The sequence below is a fragment of the Apium graveolens genome, chromosome 8 (assembly GCF_009905375.1).
Source record: "Apium graveolens cultivar Ventura chromosome 8, ASM990537v1, whole genome shotgun sequence".
Classification (NCBI taxonomy): Eukaryota; Viridiplantae; Streptophyta; class Magnoliopsida; order Apiales; family Apiaceae; genus Apium; species Apium graveolens.
In genome coordinates this window covers 72197291-72211429 of record NC_133654.1, presented here as the reverse complement: position 1 = coordinate 72211429, position 14139 = coordinate 72197291, and the positions used below count along the sequence as shown (strand labels likewise).

The window sequence follows — 14139 nt, the reverse complement described above, 5'->3', positions numbered from 1 at the left end:
TCCGAGATCAAGTGGACAATAAAACGGCACTAACCACCTCACGGTTTGCCGTATTTCCATATTAATGCTTCAAACGCTGTCCATTTACCTTGAACGTTTGGCCTGGATCATTCTCAAAAATCTCCACCGCTCCATGTGGAAACACAGTTTTGACAACAAACGGCCCTGACCATCTTGACTTCAATTTTCCAGGAAAAAGAGGGAGATGAGAGTTAAACAAAAGAACTTGTTGCCCCAGCACAAATGATTTGAGCACTAGACCCCTATCGCGCCACCTCTTGACTTTCTCCTTGTATATTTTGTTATTCTCATACGCTTGAAGTCGAAATTCATTGAGTTCATTCAATTGAAGCGTCATTTCTTACCAGCTGCATCCATATCAAGGTTCAATTTCTTCAAAGCCTAATACGCCTTATGCTCCAGCTCCATAGGCAAATGACATCTTTTACCATAAACTAGCTGAAACGGTGACATGCCTAGCGGAGTCTTGAACGCTGTACTATACGCCCAAACAGCTTCATCCAGCTTCAAAGACCAATCCTTTCTTGATGGACATACAACTTTCTCTAGAATACGCTTGATCTCTCTGTTAGACACCTCAACTTGACCATAATCCGAGAAGGCTGTAGTAATGCGATTATTCACATTGTATCTTTGTATCATAGCAGTGAACTTGCGATTGTAGAAATACGATCTCTCATCACTGATTATGACTCTTGAAGTTCTAAATCTTGTGAATATCTGCTTATAAAAAAAATTGAGCACTACCTTCGCATCATTCATTGGAAAAGCCTTAACTTCCACCCATTTTGACACATAATCGACCGTCAACAAGATATACTGATTATTGTAAGATGAGACAAATGGCCCATGAAGTCAATTCCCCAAACATCGAAGTCCTCAACCTCGTGAAGCACATTAAGAGGCATCTCATTCTTCTTTGACATATTACCAACACGTTGGCAGCGATCACACTTCAAAATGAACTGATGTGCATCCTTAAACAATCTAGGCCAGAAGAATCTTGCTTGAAGGATACGAGCTGATGTCTTTTCTCCACCATAGTGGCCTCCATAAACAGTCGAATGACACTCTCACAAGATACCCTTCGTCTCGATGTACGGAATACATCTCCTAATAATTTGGTCAGCTTCTTGCTGAACCAAAAATGGCTCATTGCACATGTACGACTTCACCTCGTGAAGAAACTTCTTCTTTTCAGCAGAAGATAAGTCCGGAGGCATAATATTGCTCAAAAGATAGTTCACAATGTCCGCGAACCACGGTTCTTCTTCTTGCACCCCAAACAACTGCTCATCGGGAAAATACTCATTTATCAATGTCTTATCATGTGAAGCTGTACTTGGATCTTCTAAATGAGAAAGATGATCAGCAACTTGATTCTCAGTACCTTTCTTATCCTTGATCTCCAACTCAAACTCCTGAATTAAAAGAACCCATCGTATTAATCTAGGTTTCGAGTCCTTCTTCGAGACGAAATAGCGAATTACAGCGTGATCAGTGAAAACTATCACCTTCGTCCCAAGCATGTAAGATCGAAACTTCTCAAAACCGTAGACAATGGCTAAGATTTCCTTCTCAGTAGTAGTATAGTTCAGTTGAGCACCATTGAGTATCTTACTAGCATAATAAACCACATGAAATATATTGTTCTTCCTTTCCCCAAGAATTGCTCTAACTGCATAGTCACTTGCATCGCACATCATTTCAAAAGATTCGTTCCACTCAGGTATAGTTATGACAGGTGTTAAGTGGCATTTATGTCCACTTGGGATGCTCTATAAAGGCTAGAATTGACGTTGTGTACTCAAATTATTTGTGATTTTGATGTGTTTTGTAGTGTTTTTGCATTTTAGGCTTATATCAGGGATTCAGGTGATTTGGCATTGTTTTAATTCTAATTTGGTGTTAGGATGGTGACTTGAATAAAAGCTCGTGGATCGCCAACTCAAACCATCCAAGAAAACAAGAAAAAGAAGATTTTCCAAAAGGTCGGCGCGCCCGCGCTACAGTAGCGCGCGGCTGTGCCGGGATGCATATTTGCAGTGCACCCGCGTTGGTGAAGCGCGCGGCCGCGCCAGGTTGGGATCACAGAATCCTGATTCTACTCTAATTTTGATCAGCTGGACTTCTTATCTGGATAGGCTGCTATATAAGCATATCTTATGATCGTTTTTCATAGCAAGACGTACCAGAGCTTAAGGAGAAGGCGTAGGAAGACCGTATAGCACAATTCAACCAAGGCGAAGATGATCTAGTTTAATCTTGTGATTCTTCATTTTAAGTTGTAACTTTGGATGCTATTTTTCTTATTGTGAACCTATACTCTCGTTTAACATACTTGGTTTATTATTTATTCAGTATAAAGACTAAGTTTATTATTCTATGCTTTCATTGATGATGAGTCTGATTATGGGCTAATCGTTATCGTGGGGTTCTAGCAAATTTACTTATGTATTTCCTTAGTTAATTTATTTCGATACCTTAGTTTGTGGTGATTGTATGATAGCCTAGTATTGGTTGTGCTTATTCGTCTTATGAGCGTCGCGAACTTATAAGATAACGTGTTAATCTCTATTGAAGTGAAAATGAATTTCGGGGTTTAGAACTTGCCATGCTAGCATAGGTTTATGTAGTTGATAAACATGATTTGTAGGTAATTTTAACCATCTTACTTGCCCTATGTAATCACGATAGATAACTTGTGCATTAAGCCGTTATGTTGTCAAATTCTATAGACATATAGGGTCTCAATATAATTGGTGTATATTCAGCTTCTATCGCTTTTGTGGATGTCTGGTAGTAGCGTATTCATGCAACGAAAGTTGGCGTTTACTAGTTTCGTGTAATCTGATTAGTGTCATCACCATTACATGGTAAGGTTAAAGAATAAAAAGGATATTGAATGAAGTAGTAATGAAGTTAGAATATCATATTTGTGTAATCTAGTAAAATAATCTTTTTTTAATCCCTTAGTTAATGTTCTTAGTATAATCTCTTAGTTAATCGTAGTTATACACATTATCAATTTGTTAATCGTCTTAACATTGAATAATAACCATACCATTGTTGCATAAGTGCATTGATTGAAATTAACCTAAACCAGTCTCTGTAGGAATGAACTAGAAATAATTCTATATTACTTGCGATCGCGTATACTTGCGTGAATATTAGCGCATATTTTCGTCCTAACAAGTTTTTGGCGCCGGTGCTAAGGACTTGGGGTTAATTTTTAGTTTATGTGTTTTTCATCAGTGGTCATTAAAGTTCAGTGACTCGGACTTTGTTACTTAAATATTTCTTTGTCCTGTTTCAGGTACTCTAGAGAGCGTGTATGCATACGCGTTCTCGGTCTCGTAAGAGAACACTGATCAAGCAGAGGTAGAAGTTGTAGTAGCTAAAGAAGTTTTTGAAGAAGTTCTTATCGAGGAGAAAGTTAAAGAAGAAGCTCTTACTCCAACGGGAGAACCAGAAGCGAATCTGAAGGCTTTGATGGATTACTCTCAACTGAAGATCAATGATATTCAGTCATGCATTGTCCGACCATCCATCTCGGATAATACCTTTGAGATCAAGTCGAGCATGATTCAGATGATACATAATTTAGTTCAGTTCGGGGGTTCTCCAACAGAAGACCCCAACATGCACATCAGAGATTTCATCGAGATTTGCGACACTTTCAAGTTCAATGGAGTTTCTGAAGATGCTATTAAGTTGAGGCTTTTCCCATTCTCTCTGCGGGATAAAGTTAAGTGATGGTTACATTCTCTACCCCCAAGGTCTATCACCAAATGGGAGGATCTTACTCAAAAGTTCCTAACTAAATTATTTCCTAGGGTGAAGACTGCTGCAATCAGATATGCACTTACTCAATTTGCTCAGCAATCTGGAGAATCTTTATGTGAGACTTGGGATCGTTACAAAGAGATGCTTAGGAAGTTCCCACACCTTGGGATGCCTGACTGGATGATCATTAACTGCTTCTATAATGGATTGGGTGCTACCTCTAGACCCATGCTTGATGCAGCATCAAAAGGAGCCTTGTGGGCTAAAAGCTATAATGAAGCTTATGAATTGATTGAACTGATGGCCGCCAATGAATATTGGAATCCTACTCAGAGACTATCTCAGGGCTAGGTAGCAGGAATTCTGGAGTTAGATACAACTACTGCTATAGCTGCTCAACTTAAGGCTTTGACGATGAAGGTGAATTCTTTGGCTAATTATGGACTTAATCAGATCACTAGTGTCTGTGACCTTTGTGCCGGTGCCCATGAGACGGAGCAGTGTGCTATTTCTAGTGAATTAGCTCAGTTCGTGAACAACTTTCAGAGGTCGCACCAGCCAGTTCCAGCCACTTATCATCCCAACAACTGCAATCATCCTAACTTCAGTTGGAGTAATACTCAGAATATGATTTAGCAGCCTTATCAGCAGTATGCAGCAAAGCACTACAACCCTCCTGGTTTTCTACAACCGCAATATGCACTAAGACAACAACTCCAGCTGCAACAAGTTAATGAAAAATCTGAATTGGAAGAGTTAAGCCTCATATGCAAGAGCCAAGCAATTTCTATCAAGACCATGGAGAATCAAATTGCACAAATTTACAATGCCATGCTAAATCGTCAACTTGATACACTCCATAGTGACAATAAAGTGCCAGAAAAGAGGGAAGCTAAGGAGAAAGTAAAGGAAATTACATTGAGGTCTGGGAAAGTTGCAAATCCCGAAAAATCTCAAGTTTCGGAAGAAGAATCTGTGGCTGAAGAAGAAGTGCAGAAGGAAGCAGAAGTGGAACCAGGGAAGACTACTGTTGAACACACTCCTCCTGAGGGTAATACAGGGGAGAAACATATCTATCCTCCACCTCTTTTTCTTAAGAGGCTGCAGAAGAAAAAGCTGGATAAGCAGTTTGAGAAGTTTCTAGAGGTGTTTAAGAAACTTCATATCACCATACCTTTTGCTGAAGCTCTTGAACAGATGCCTAGTTATGCGAAGTTTATGAAAGGTATTCTCTCTCGGAAGGTGAAGCTTAATGATTTAGAGATAATTCCTCTTACGGAGGAATGTAATATTGTGCTGCAATAGAAGTTGCTTCCGAAGCTTAAAGATCCTGAAAGTTTCACTATCCCTTGTACCATTAGAAATGTATCATTTGATAAATGCTTATGTGACTTGGGAGCTAGCATCAATCTGATGCCCTTGTCAATCTTCAAGAAGTTGGACTTACCTGATCCAAAGCCTACTTATATGACCTTACAAGTGGCCGATCATTCTATTACATATCCTCGAGGCATTGTGGATGATGTCTTGGTCAAAGTTGATAAACTCATCTTCCCTGCTGATTTTGTAATTCTTGATTTCAAGGAAGATAAAAAGATTCCCATAATCCTAGGAAGACCATTCTTGGCTACTGGCCGCACCTTGATTGATGTGCAGAAGGGTGAGCTTACTATGCGAGCGCTGGATCAGGATGTGACGTTCAATGTTTTTAATGCCATGAAATTCCCGGCTGAAAAAGAGGAGTGCTTAAAAGTGGAGTTGGTCAATTCTGTGGTTACTACAGAACTTGATCATATGCTAAGGTCTGATTCCTTAGAGAAGGCCTTGTTGTGGAATTCAGATAGTGAGGATGACGAAGGTGATGAACAGTTGCAGTATCTGAATGCTTCTCCCTGGAAGCGAAGGCTGGATATGACTTTTGAATCTCTTGGAATTGAGGAGCTAAAAAAATCTCTAAGATGCCTCAAGCCATCTATTGAGGAAGCTCCTACACTTGAGCTTAAACCATTGCCTGAACACTTAAGGTATGCTTTTTTAGGTGATGCATCTAATTTTCCTGTTATTATTGCATCTGACCTTTTAGGTAGTGATGAGGAAAAGCTCTTAAGGATTCTGAGAGAGTTCAAATCGAAAATTGGATGGACTATAACAGATATTAAGGGAATCAACCCTTCTTATTGTATGTATAAAATTCTGCTAGAGGAAGGTAGCAAGCCTAGTGTGTAGCAACATAGAAGGCTTAATCCAATCATGAAAGAACTAGTGAAGAAGGAAATTCTCAAATGGCTAGATGCAGGGATCATTTATCCCATTTCCGACAGTTCTTGGGTGAGTCCAGTTCAGTGTGTGCCAAAGAAAGGAGGTATCACAGTTGTTGCTAATAAAAATAATGATCTCATTCCTACGAGAACAGTCACGGGGTGGAGGGTTTGCATGGATAACAAACAGTTGAACAAAGCCACAAGGAAGAATCACTTCCCTCTTCTTGTTATTGATTAGATGCTTGACAGGTTGGCTGGGTATGAGTACTACAGTATTTTGGATGGCTATTCGATTATAATCAGATTTATATCACTCCAGAAGATCATAAAAAGACTACTTTCACTTGTCCATTTGGAACTTTTGCCTTCAGAAGAGTGTCTTTTGGGTTGTGTGGTGCACCTGCCATATTTCTGAGATGCATGTTGGCTATCTTCTCTGACATGATTGGTCATAATATGGAGGTGTTCATGGATGATTTCTCTGTGTTTGGTGATTCTTTTGATGAGTGCTTGCAGAATCTTGGTGTCGTTCTTAAAAGGTGTGTTGAGACCAATCTGGTTCTCAACTGGGAGAAATGTCATTTTATGGTGCTACGGGGCATTATTTTTGGGCACAAGGTCTCTAGTAAAGGACTTGAGGTGGAAAAAGCCAAGGTGGGGATTATCGAAAACCATCCTCCACCAATTTCTGTTAAGGGAGTTCGCAGCTTTCTTGGGCATGCGGGTTTCTATCGACAGTTCATCAAGGACTTCTCAAAAATCTCTAAACCCTTCTACAATCTTCTAGAAAAAGATGTCCCGTTTAAGTTTAATGGCGCGTGCCTAGCTGCTTTCAACTTCTTCAAGAAGAGTTTAATCATGGAACCTGTCATAACTGCACCTAATTGGGATGAACCTGTTGGATTTTTAACGCAGCGGGGCATGGCAAAACACTTTTACACATATAAAATCCAAATAAAAGCATACAGATCATGAATAAAAATTTGAGGGATCGAATCTAACCTTTAAAAATAATTCGGAGACAATGATCAGAGATCCTTAGCAGTTGCTCCTCAAGTGTGAAGCACTCCACCGGTATCCACCAAGAAAACGATGTTAAGGAGGAGGAAGGAGGTGGAGAGAATTGGGTTTTCCAAACTTTTTGGGTTTTCGGGTTTTATGTGGGTTAGAATAAAATAGGGTCTATAATAGTGTATTTATAGGCAAAATTTTCAGCTGAAATTTTCCCATAAATATTATTATTATTATCCCATTTATTATTCTCATTAATAATTAAAACACCTTTTAATCATTAATCCTTTTTCTAAACACTTTAAAATAATTCTCTCTCTTGATTTAATTTCCAAAAATTAAATCCTTTAATTAATAATATTAAGAACTTTTCTTAATTAATTTATAATCAATTAAATCTCATTTAATCAATTATTAAATTTGCCAATTAATTATTTATTTCACAAATAAATAATTATTTAGCCATTATTAATTAATTCCTCCACCATTAAATCATTCTCTTTTTATGGTGTGACCCTGTAGGTTCAATATTAAGCCGGTAGTAGAAATAAATAATAATAAAACTATTTTATCATTATTTATATAAATTCTCTAATTTATTAAATATGATTAATTAATCACATTTATTCTACATCGTGAGGGATACTTCTCAGCATATCGCGACTATCCGGATAATATGAATTCACTGCTTAGAATACCAAGAACCTATTCAGTGAATAGTTACCGTACAATAAACTCCTTCTACCCTACAATGTCCCGATTAAATACAAGGCATGGATCTTGTGTCAAGCCTATCTAATTCAATCACTTGCTTACCATTTATTATCCGTAGTTCTATGCAAATTAGAAACTCCTTTCTAATTTCATTCACTCTGGTCAGAGATATCTGAACTAGCATAAGTAGATCAGCCTTGAACATTCGCTTCCTTCACTGGAAGGGGTAGATCCTTTATTGATCATACACTATCTTCGTGTACAAATTCCTATACCCAGAAGAGCCCTAATAATTGTCCCTGGAAACTAAGAACTAAACCAAAGCATAGTTCAGTGTACACAAGATGACTATGATGACCTCAAGTCTAAGGATACTTGTACAACTATCACTATGCGAACAACTGCTGACACGTGAGTGAACTCCATCAGTTGTTCAGCTGTGCGAGTCATGTTCAGTGAACTTATTCTATAATAAGCACCTACATACTAGCTATAGTGTCACCACACAAATGTCTATGAGAACAGACATCCTTCATAATGAAGCAAGCATAGTATGTACCGATCTTTGCGGATTATTAATTACCAGTTAGTAATCCTATGACCAGGAACTATTTAAGTTTAGAGTTATCATCTTTTTAGGTCTCACTATTATGATCTCATCATAATCCATAAAAAGCTTTACTCTAAACTATGGTATATCTTATTTAAACACTTAAATAGATAAAGCCCGTAATAAAAACAAAACAAGTCTTTATTAATATCAATGAAATCAAAACAGATTACATAAAAGTTATTCCTAAATCCTAATACATGATTGGACTTAGGACATATTCCTTTCAATCTCCCACTTGTACTAAAGCCAATCACTCTGGTATCTAATACCAATCTTGTCTTTATGACGATCAAAGTGACTTTCATAAAGTAGCTTTGTGAGTGGGTCTGCTATGTTGTTATGTGTGTTAACTCTAATTCAATACAATACAAGAAATGTTACCGCGCTCCCACTAACCCTGTTGTAGACGCATGGTTCATCTTCGTTTTTGATAAAATCAAACTCTTTGGTTGTCTCATCAAAATGAATGTTCCATCTTTCGAGAAGCTTGATTTAAACCACATATGGTTCACGGCAGCTTACACACTAGGTTTTCATTTCCCTTGGAAAGAAAACCATCTGGCCATCTGCCAGATTTCATAGTCGTAGTAAGCAGCATTCACAAGCAAAATCAGAACTAATTTTAACAGGGCTACAGGTAAAAGGTTTCATCAAAGTCAATCCATTGCCTTTGTTTGAATCCTTTTGCCACAAGCCTGGCCTTAAAGGTCCCCACCTGGCCATCTGCTCTAATCATTCTTTTGTATACCGTATACATAGATTCCATTCCGGATTTCATGGCACTATGCCATTTCTCTGAGTCAACACTACTCATAGCCTCATTATAGGTCACAGGGTCGTCATCATCAATGATCGACAAATCATTGTCATTCTCAATGACAAGGCCATATTTCCTCTCAGGTTGGCGAGAGACTCTCCCTGACCTATGAATGGGTTGTTCCACAAAAGGTTGTTCAGTCAGAACAGGTGTTTCCACTTGATCCGTAGTAGTTTGTGCTTCTTGAACTTCATCAAGTTCAATTTTGCTCCCACTGTTTCCTTCAAGGATAAACTCCTTTTCCAAGAAGGTAGCATGTCTGGAGACAAACACCCGATGATCGGTATAATAGTAATACCCTAAAGTCTCTTTAGGATATCCCACAAAACTACATTTTACGGATCGATATTCCAGCTTATCTGGGTCAACTTACTTGACATAAGCTGGACATCCCCAAATCTTAACGTGTTTAAGACTCGGTTTCCTTTCTTTCCATATCTCATACGAAGTTTGAGGAACAGATTTGGAAAGCACCTTATTCAGTAAATATGCTGAGGTTTCCAATGCATAACCCCATAGGAATACTGGAAGATTTGCATAGCTCATCATGGACCGAACTATGTCTAACAAAGTTTGATTTCTCCTTTCAGATACCAATCTGGAGGAGTCCACTAGGAGACTATACCATTTACTTTGAGATAATCCAGAAACTCTCCATTCAAGTATTCACCACCTCGATCTAATCGGAGAGTTATAATACTATGTTTGGTTTGTTTCTCCACTTCATACTTATACTCTTTGAACTTTTCAAAGGCTTCAGACTTGTGTTTCATCAAACACATATCTGAATCTAGATCTATCATCTATGAAAGTAATGAAGTATAAAAATCCACCCATGGCTTGCGTAGACATTGGTCCACATACAACTATGTGTACCATTCCTAGCAAATCTGCAGCCCTCTCTCCATGTCCACTAAATGGAGACTGCAGTGCCACAATGAAGTGAGATTTTCATCATCCCTTTTCTTTTATTAGTTTGTTCAATCTGAAGTAAATTATGTCACATATATACAGACCATTATTTAAAGCACCACGTCCATAAAGAATATTATCTCTAAGAATAGAACATTCATTATTCTCAATAATAAATGAAAAATCCACCCAAGTCTAACATGTGAATAATATTCCTCACAATCGAGGGAACAAAATAAAAATTATTTCAAACAATAGTCTTGCCCATAGGCCTATGTAAATGAAACGATTCTACATCTACAACAGCAACTCTTGCTCCATTTCCATCAGTAGAATCACCTCCTCTTCCTCAAGAGTCCTACTTCTCCTTGGTCCCTGCAACAAATTGCAGATATGAGAACCACATGCGGTATCTAATACCCAGGTAGAAATGACATATTCACTTCTATCATGAACATACCTGAATCAGAAGCGGTAGTCTCACTACCCTTCTTCTTCTTCAATTCTGCAAGGTAAACTTTGTAGTTCCTCTTCCAGTGCCCCACCTTGTTACAGTGAAAGCAAACAACTTTGCTCTTGGGGTCTTCAGCTTTTGGTGGAACCGGCGTTTTCTCACCTACTTTCTTCTTCTTGGAAGAGTTCCTCTTCCTTTTCTTAGGATTGGAACCTTCACCAATTAGAAGAACAGAACTCTTCTTAGGGAGAAAATTCGATTCCGCAGTCTTCAACATGTTGTGGAGTTCAGGTAGGCTGACATCCAACTTATTCATGTGAAAGTTCACAACAAACTGCGAGAACAAACTCGGAAGGGATTGCAAGACCAAGTCTTGGCTCAGCTCCCCATCCATGGAAAAACCAAGTTATCCAAGACGTTCAATCAAATTGATCATCTTAAGTACATGGTCATTCACAGATGATCCCTCAAACATCCTACAACCGAACAACTCCTTTGATATCTCATATCTAGCTGTCCTCCCCGCCACATCATACAACTCTTGTAGATGCATAAGGATAGTGTGAGCATCCATATGCTCATGTTGCTTCTGTAGCTCAATGTTCATGGAAGCTAGCATGATGTATTGAGCAACATTTGCATCATCTACCCATTTACGATACACAACATGTTCATCATTATGTGCATCATTAGCAGGTTCAGTAGGCTTAGGTGAGTCAATCACGTATTCCAACTTCTCAATCCTGAGAACAATTCTCAAGTTTCGAAGCCAGTCAGCATAATTAGGACCAGTCAATTTATGATCATCTAGTATGCTCCTGAGTGATAGTGCAGAAGACATAACGTACAAAGTAAATCTGTAAATGATAAACACATAACAACACTTAGCAAATATTCGATTTTATTTTAAAACACTATATGAATCGGGTCTTTATTCATAAGTGGCTCCCACTAGTTTTCCTAATTTATTCAACCCCCTACGTGAAAAATTAAGCATTCATAATGCTAGTGGGAATAGGGATCCTACATTCCATTACACAACCCTGGCCGTGGCACGATATGCCATGTAATGTTCAATAGGCAGACAACTCTTGTCAATTACATCTTATGTTATTCCCTAATCAAACTTTGGCCTCTTGAATAATTGAGTCACGGCTGTGGCATGACAAACTCAATATTCTAAGTCAAGTCTAACCCAACATTCCGTACAATTGAATCAGTCCCCAAAGGCCCACGGCTGTGGCACGTAACGACCTTTAGATTCTTATTCAATGTACACATCTCTATGTAATAGACAAGTATTTCTTATTTCGAAATCAAAGCCCTCGGCTGTGGCACGAAACGACAATGATTCAAAAATAAGAACTACTTTCTACCATGTTGGAAGGCTATGACCGACACAAGCCCGTTGTGTCATTGGCCAATTACTACTTGATATTATTTAATTTTAGAGGGATTATATTACGTTACAATCATAATCATATTATAAAGAGATTCTTCCTTTTAAATTAAATATTTCAAATCAATAATCAATAATCAGATGATTCCCAGATCGGGTGGAGCATTGTCAAGAGGCGTCACTTAATAACCCTTTCTTACAGATAGAAATCTGTTGTTGACAGAATCATCCTTTCTCTCATATCGAAAATTCATATTCAATTACGTGTTTCATAAACACAAGAATCTCGTGATTGTATTCATAATATTATTATTAAGGTTATGAAACAAATTCACTATACTTGGTTGTCTAACAAACGCCTTATGTTTATTTAAGTTCACCTAAATCTATCATCGCATGATAAACTAAGCATATATCACATATATCAACATGAATAAACATCAAGGTAGGCATGTTACATCATCTAGCACATTAGTCTAAGCATTATACATCTCTATGTATCACATGAAGCATTTAAAAGCAATTAAAACAGTAAAAAAACATCTTTAAAACACTTCATGGAAATATAAACAGTTCAAAAATTTTATATAAACTAAAATTGATCACTCCATTAGATCCGTCTCAGAAAAATGAATCCAACGGTATATTGCACGCCCAAAACGGAGTTACGAAACTCCCAGAAAATCAATTTTAATGTAAACAGTCGGGCCACTGAAAATATTTTTAAAATAAGTGCTAAAATTGAATGAAACGCTCATGATTGCATACCCGAAACCGGCTAGTTAGGCCCGAATCCACTAAGTAATCTTGGCTGAAGAACCAATTTCCTAGAGTCCCTTATGCATCGAATTTGGTTCCCGCCCTAGGAGTAGCACAAAAAGAAGGATTAGCGTTATGGACCCAATGATAAACCACTAAAACCTTACTCGTTGGGGCTCCGCGCACTGGGAAAACGCTCTAGCGGCGGGAACCCGGTCACTAGTTACAAAGCTCCAATAAGGTAAGGTTTCGAGAGGGCTATCACAGTCAGGTGGGAAGCAATTAGCCCTATTTTTAAAGTTTTTAAAGTCCCCCCTTCCTATTTAGGGAGTTGAGGCGAAAATGTTCTTGATGAACCGTTCCGTTCGCCACGCACCGGGCCCATTCACTTGCTTATAGTACAAGGCACTCGCCCCCACTATATAGGCCCGGACTTGCGTACGGTATCACTTGCCTAACAGCTTCCAAAACAAAAGCGGAAGCTTCAATGTTGACGGGCTTATTGTCTCCTTTCTAAAGGGAAAAAGGATAGGTATCACTCCTCGGGCAGTCGCTAACCGTTGCGCCGTGAATGTGCCACAGGTGTGTAACGCATTCCCGGAATGCGTGACACCCCTATTTTTTTTTTCTTGCAGCCGCCGCCACCTTTTCTCGAATTCCGTGCAAGTCAGACCTGACAGCCTGTTCTTTCTTTCTCCGTGCCAACAGCAGAGTAACAGACAAGCAGCAGTACAAACAAATATACTTACAATTCATATTTATATATATATATGATTATTTAATTACGAATTTAATTGTAAGAACTTCAAAAATTTATAATAAAAAATCTATACATCCTAAAATTATGAAAAAAATACCCAGACGATCTACAACACTTATAGAACCCAGATCAACATTCAAAATTATTCTGAGAAACGATTTCTCATCAGACAAAATTAATCCACAATATAACTTGTAAAAATCATAACTAATTCATACAAGCACATAAAATTCTGAAATTTTTACCACAGATCTAAATGCATACAACCTGGCTCTGATACCATTGTTGGATTTTTAACGCAGCGGGGCATGGCAAAACAGTTTTACACATATAAAATCCAAATAAAAGCATACCGATCATGAATAAAAATTCGAGGGATCGAATCTAACCTTTAAAAATAATTCAGAGACAACGATCAGAGATCCTTATTAGTTGCTCCTCAAGTGTGAAGCACTCCACCGGTATCCACCAAGAAAACGATGTTAAGGAGGAGGAAGGAGGTGGAGAGAATTGGATTTTCCAAACTTTTTGGATTTTCGGGTTTTATGTGGGTTAGAATAAAATAGAGTCTATAATAGTGTATTTATATGCAAAATTTTCAGCTGAAATTTTCCCATAAATATTATTATTAT

General features: G+C 38.1%; 1 non-coding gene across 1 annotated transcript; it reads right to left on the bottom strand.

Moving 5' to 3' along the window:
* Nucleotides 1-3870: 3870 nt before the first annotated feature.
* LOC141681690 (small nucleolar RNA R71) lies at nucleotides 3871-3977 on the bottom strand. The gene has a single exon (XR_012559117.1). It is a non-coding gene; the product is annotated as a small nucleolar RNA R71 (small nucleolar RNA).
* Nucleotides 3978-14139: the final 10162 nt, after the last annotated feature.